Source organism: Equus przewalskii, chromosome 9, assembly GCF_037783145.1.
Source record: "Equus przewalskii isolate Varuska chromosome 9, EquPr2, whole genome shotgun sequence".
Lineage (NCBI taxonomy): Eukaryota > Metazoa > Chordata > Mammalia > Perissodactyla > Equidae > Equus > Equus przewalskii.
Window position 1 is genome coordinate 64,235,090 of NC_091839.1, and position 6,611 is coordinate 64,241,700.

Genomic DNA, 6,611 nt, shown 5'->3' on the forward strand with positions numbered 1-6,611 from the left:
ACAAACCTCCCTCTTATCATTCTTCACTTTGGCCTCCAGCAGAGAGTCTGTCCCTAGCCACTGGAGGTCATCTGCTAAAACTCCATTGCCCAGTTAGTGTCAGATGCACTCAGAATTTAATCCAATTACAAAAACACTCATCTGCTAGTCTATCAGAGGCAATTGTATGTAACACTCATATTTAGAAGATTAAACCATGCTATTAATGGACCAGTTGGAGGAAGCATACTCTAGTGACGGTTATACAACAGTGGCCTGTCTATTGACAATTTTTTTATTTTAGTGGCCCTTGGGGCTTACCTCCTTTGCTTTACTGAGTCAACAAATATTTACTGTGCTCTTACCATGTGTCAGGCACTGAGCTAGTGCTTAGGGATATAAAATTACATAAAACAAGCATAGTCTCTCTTGTCTAAGGACATTACTGCAAACCAAAAATGTGACCAGACAAATACTGTCAGTGGAAAGGGAGATACAGATCTAAATAAGTTATAAATTTGTCTGGAAGTAATGTCTCCCTTTTTGACTTCCACAGTAGTTTTCTTCTTTTATAATTTATTCAACACATAATCATTGAACATCACCTACTAGGTATAAAGCATGAGATTTGCTCTTGAGAATATAGATGTGAAAAGAGATACAGCCTGTATCCTACATAGAATTTATAAACTAGTAGAGGAGACAGCATTACATAAATAGTTACAGAAATAACTGATAACCATTTGCTAAGAGCTGTGAAGCAGAAATACCAAGGGCTATAAGAGAACTATTGTACTCTGTTACACACACGAGTCTTTAGATCTATACTTGTTTCACCTTTGTATCATCCACAGAGCTTGGAAAACTACATTGACAAAATTGACACTTAAATGAATATTTGTTGAATAATTGAGCCCTGAATTTGAGAACTGGGTCACTTTTAAGGTCACTCCTTAAAAATGAAAATATTAATCAAAATGACTAGATATGGTACTTATTATTGCTGTTCAGGATATTTCCAGTTCTCTTCTTCTAAGAATGAGGTAGAGTTGTACTTTCCTATCCCTTTGAAGATAAATATGACCATATGACTTGCTTTGACCAAGGAAATGTTATTAGAACTGATGTGTATCACTTCTAAGTAAAAGCTTTTAGAGGAAGTGTGCAATTAAATGCATTTCCTCCCCCTACCCTGACAACAATATTCCAGATGAGGGGTGATCTACCAGCCTGCTTCCCTGGCTAAGCAAAACATGGAGCAGAGCCTCACTGACCAGACGGGTACATATAACCTAATTGAGAAAGAACCTTGGTTGTTTTAAGCCTCAGAGATTTTAAAGGTTGTTTCTTGTGGTGCTTAACCCAGCCCTAACTGACTGATAACCTTCATAAAGTTAGACATCTGTGGAAAGCGTAACGGGAGTCAGGGAGATTATGTAGGAGAACATAAAATACGTAAACTTCTGATAAAAATAGAGTGCTTCCTAAATTTCAGCAAAAAACTTAAGGTGCTTTCTGAAAAGGGAAGTATCCCTTTGAAATGGATCCTAGAAAAATGTAATACATTTGTTATGAGGAAGTTAGTCATAAGGAAGTTTGTATGGATTTTGTGTGTATGTGACTGATAAATAGTAGTGAAAGAGAAGAGTGGACAAAAAGAATGTATCAATGTGTCTCTACTCTACTGTGATTTTTTTTTTATTTTGAGGAAGATTAGCCCTGAGCTAACATCTGCCACCAATTCTCCTCTTTTTTGCTGAGGAAGATTGGCTCTAAGCTAATATCCATGCCCATTGTCCTCTACTTTATATGTGGGACGCCTGCCACAGCATGGCCTGACAAACTGTGCGTAGGTCCACACCTGGGATCTGCAACCCTGGGCTACCGAAGCAGAGAGCGTGAACTTAACCGCTATGCCACCAGGCTGGACCCTGTACTCTGATTTTTAATTGCCAGCTATTATTACAGAATTTTGGTAAGAATGAGAAAGGCTCCCACTCCAGGACATATTAGAGTGAAGTGTTCGTCTGTTTGGAAATAGTCAATTTCCTTTACTAGATTCTGGATTCACTAAGCAACTTTCTCCATTTTGGATTCCTGAGTGTATTTTACTGGCTTTGCCAAGTATACCTTTTATTAGGAATTCATAATTTGACAAATCATTCTTCTGTGAATTTGATTACCTAGAATGTATTTTATAAATTTGATCTTTTTGGGGTAATTTGATTTTTTAAAAAGTTATGCATTATTGAGAAACAGGCCCTGCGTGAGTGTTGATTCTCCTAAGGTACTGACGCCCCAAGACACTCAGTCTGAAATGGCTGTCAGCCTCATGTGACACATTTGGTGATGGAAGACAACATGGTCAGTGTCCTGACTAAAATAGCAACCATGGCTGGAAAGAGTTATATAGGTTGAAGTTATGAGATATAAGAGAAATATTTACAGTAATAATCTTGAACTTAAAGTTAGACACAATACAGAAGTTAAACTGTTAAATCTTGAATTGTTAAAATGACTTCTACCTTCCTGCTATCACAACATATGAGGCAGAATTTTTAAAAAATAATCTTTCTGAACGGACTTTTAACATTTAATGTCTTTATTTTTTGCCATTTGTAAAACATTATCACTATGAATATTTTGAGAATTGTTACTAATACATTATGTATTTTATGAGAAAGGTGTTATTTCTCCATTTTATGATTCATAAACTTAACCAAATATTTATGTATAATTTTATTATGCTCAAAATCCCATTTTGTTCCAGTTAAATACACTTTTCATTTTATACATAAGAATGTAAGAATAGGGCAAGAATTTATGTAACAGAAATTTGACGTGCAACGAACTTGACTAGAGAAATGACTATTCTCTTAAGTAATGTTTCAATAATTATTCTTTTTTTCTTTAAAGTTTTTGTGTTGTTTGCTTTTCTTTTTTTTTAAAGATTGGCACCTAAGCTAACATTGGTTGCCAATCTTCCTTTTTTTTCTTTTTCTTCTTCTTCTCCCCAAAGCCCCCCAGTACCTAGTTGTATATTCTAGTTGTAGGTCCTCTGGTTGTGCTATGTGGGACGCTGCCTCAGCATGGCTTGATGAGTGGTGCCATGTCCGTGCCCAGGATCCAAACCAGTGAAAACCTGGGCAGCCGAAGTGGAGTGAGCAAACTTAACCACTGTGCCTTGGGGCCAGCCCCCTATAATTATTCTTAAGGAATGACAAGTGTCCCTAGTATACTGGACAAATTTCAACACGGGAAAATCACAATCAACGGTTTATAAATTCTTAACTGGAAACAAAGAGATGTATAGATTAACAGGAAGCAAAATGCATCAATACAATAACAATAAATAAATGATTTTTTATCAGAAATCATGTTGAAAACATTAAATAACAAAAACACTAAACTTATTAAAGATGAAAGGGGAAGTGGCAGATAATCGATCATTACTTTTAAACTGTTCCAAGAGGACACTGCAGTCCATAGCTTATTTTCCTTTGTGCATAATATTATGTAGGAAACAATTTTTCAATTCATGTAATAATATTTATACTGCACTTTTCCATTTAAATGTGTTCATAAATATTAATCAATTCCCACAACAACACTGTGAGAAAGCTAAGAATTATCCAGAGTTGACAGACTGAGAGCTTAAAATGATGTTTGGCTATGATGCCAAGGACTGCTGAGAGAATTTATAAGAGAGCTGACAACGGAGTCCAAAATCCTGGCTCCTGGCTGCTGCTAGGCTGAAGGAAGCTGTCAGAGAGCTTTCTCGTCCTGTCCTGATTCCTGTCCTCCACAGTGACACAGGAGTCAAAAGCATTTGCTCCTCCATGACCCCTGCATGGTCAGCTATTGAAGATGCTTCTTCTAGCCTAGTTCTTGGTGTTTCACTGTTAGGTATCTCACTTCTGCTAGAAAGCATTAAGAAAATTTTCAAATCTATAATTCAAAGATCTGCTTCAAGAAGTCCTCCACGAGTACGAATGACAGAAGTTCACTTAGAGCTTAGGAAGGAATACTGCATTCTGCAAAGCTAAAACCAGTCATACTGGGACTGACTTGTCTGAATTCTTCGTGACTAACACCTTTGTTTGCATGCTTTTAATGTTAGGGAACTTGTGGTTTGTATGTAGCTGCTGGTGACCAACTATCCCGGTTGACCAGGGACCGAAGATCTCCTGGTACAAAGGGCTTTCTTTGTTAAAAATGGGGAAGTCCCAGGAAAATCCAAATGGTTAGCCACCTTACCTCTGGGTAATAAACTATGCCAGTGCTTCTTTGTTTATTTTACGTGACTGATGAAATGAACTTAACCAGTTGACTTACTTTGGCAGGTAATTAGATACATATGGGGCAAAACTAAATTCAAGTAAAAATTTTTTAAATAGTTATTTTTTACAAAACATACCTTGTATCGAGTGATCGCTAAATTTTCTTACATAGTAAAACTTCCTATACCTTATTCAAATTGCCATGTGCAAGGACCATCGGTACACATAAAAATCCATACTGAAAACTTCTCTTGAGATTCTTTCCTCCCATAGGAGTCAGTCTGGAGAGTTCTCACTCCTCTTGTCCCATTCCAAGGCCTCTTTTCATCTGGGGCCCTCAGCCATCCTAGCTTAGAGCCCTACTCAGGGACATAGCAAACTTCCTTATGTTCTCCAGGACCCAGAATCTGAGCAGCTGCCCTGTCTTATCTGCCATGGCTCCTCCCCGTGTCATGCTATGCTAGAAGTGGTCTGCTGTTTGAGATTAGTCTTGCTCTTTACAACTTAGGAAGCAAGGAACACTCCTTGCTCTGGGGTCTCCCTTTTTTCCCCTCCCTCGTGAGTGCTCAGCCCGAGGGAGAGGAGCAGAGATCAGGCTCATTTCAATAACTTGGGGTGGTCTTAGATCTCATAAGGCCCCTCTGATTCTCTTCCTCCCACTCGCTTATTGAACTCTTCTTCCCGTTTGGGAGAGAAACTGGGTCTTACATCGTAACCCATCATTTCTCCACTGTGGATGGAAGAGACCCCAGGTCCCCCAGGTTTTAGTTCTTCTACGGCTACTTACATGAGTAAGCTATTTTTTTTTTTAATCTTGTTATGCCCGTAACAGGACAGAAGAGTGACTGATGAAATGAATTTAACCAGTTGTCTTATTTCTGCAAATAATCAAAATTAAGTCTGAGCAAAAATTTTTAAATTTGTCATGATAAAGTAATGGCATGTGCAAAATTGTGACAAGTAAGGAACTTCACACTTTCTAGATGCTTAAAGAAGGCCATTCTGGCTGGATTGAGCAAAAGGAGGACGGTGGCAAGAGGTGAAAATGCAAAATAAAGGGATGAGATCTGCAGGGCCCTGTAGACTCTAGAATGTGAAAATACAATGAGATAATAAATATAAAATATTGGCCTATAACAACTCTTTACTTAACAGTGATTCCTTAACATTCCTTAACATTGATTCCTTCCTGCAAATTCCTTCTGCAGGGTAGAGCTTCTTACCTTCATTATTGTTTTCTCAGTGCTCTTAATTTTTCAGTATTTTAAATTTAGTTGAGTCACTTCATTTACATATTCCCATTTCCTAAATATCTTGTATAGCTGTTTTGGCTATGAATACCCTCATCAAAAGTTTATATGTCTACTGCCAAATAGGCAAAATTTTTCTGAAATATTAATTTTTTCCTCACAAGATGTTATGATGGATGTCTATATATCTGCATACATGCAGATTTATTTGTGTCCCATTTACATACTCAAATTTATAAATATTAAACAGCAAAGGTAAAAATTTTTAATTATCTTTAAATTATTCTAAAACATTCTGTTCTAGTCTGTTCCAAAGCAATTTGTACTTCATATATTTTAGTTTCAACTGCTGTGTCTTTTTCTGGATTTTAAAAATGATTTCACTACTAGACTTTTGCTATCATCTTTTTTAACAGATGAGAATGTGTTTTTGTTTTTTACCCATTTTAGTCTTTGTACAACTACACAATGATAAAGAAGCAAAGAGTATGAAATAACTCATAAACACCATCCCGAATTGCCTCTGGTTGGCCACTGACATATCTAAAGCCTTCGTTGCATTTATTTTGAGGATGAAAACTAGCATGTGAATTTAACAGCTCAAAGGTCACACATGGCAGGTCAACTCTCATGTGTGTTTTTCTCTGACTAATGTGCGCAGTGAGCTGGCTGCACAAATGGCCTTGCCAACCCAGGCAGTATTTATACTTCTGTTCTTATATAAGTGTCCTGTGCACTGATTCTCTAAATTAAAATAACAATAATAACATTAAATATCTTTCATTTTGCCAGTAATTTGAATCTGAACTTGTCAGAGAAAGAAGGGTGTTGATCAGAGCAAGGAAAGTAGGAAGACAATATTACAAATTATCTTGATTATATTGCATCTGCATTCTCTTAAAAAATTCATCTCCCAATTAATAAACATATTTTCAGATACCCAAGGATAATTTCAAATTTTCCATATATCAGATTTGCTATTTAAAAAATAAAAGGAATGAAAATTCAAAGGTTTAAGTAGTTAACACATTTAGATTAATAAAGCAATTCATGTAGAATAAAGGCGTATTACACATTCTACTTTTTATGCTTTTCCTGTGAC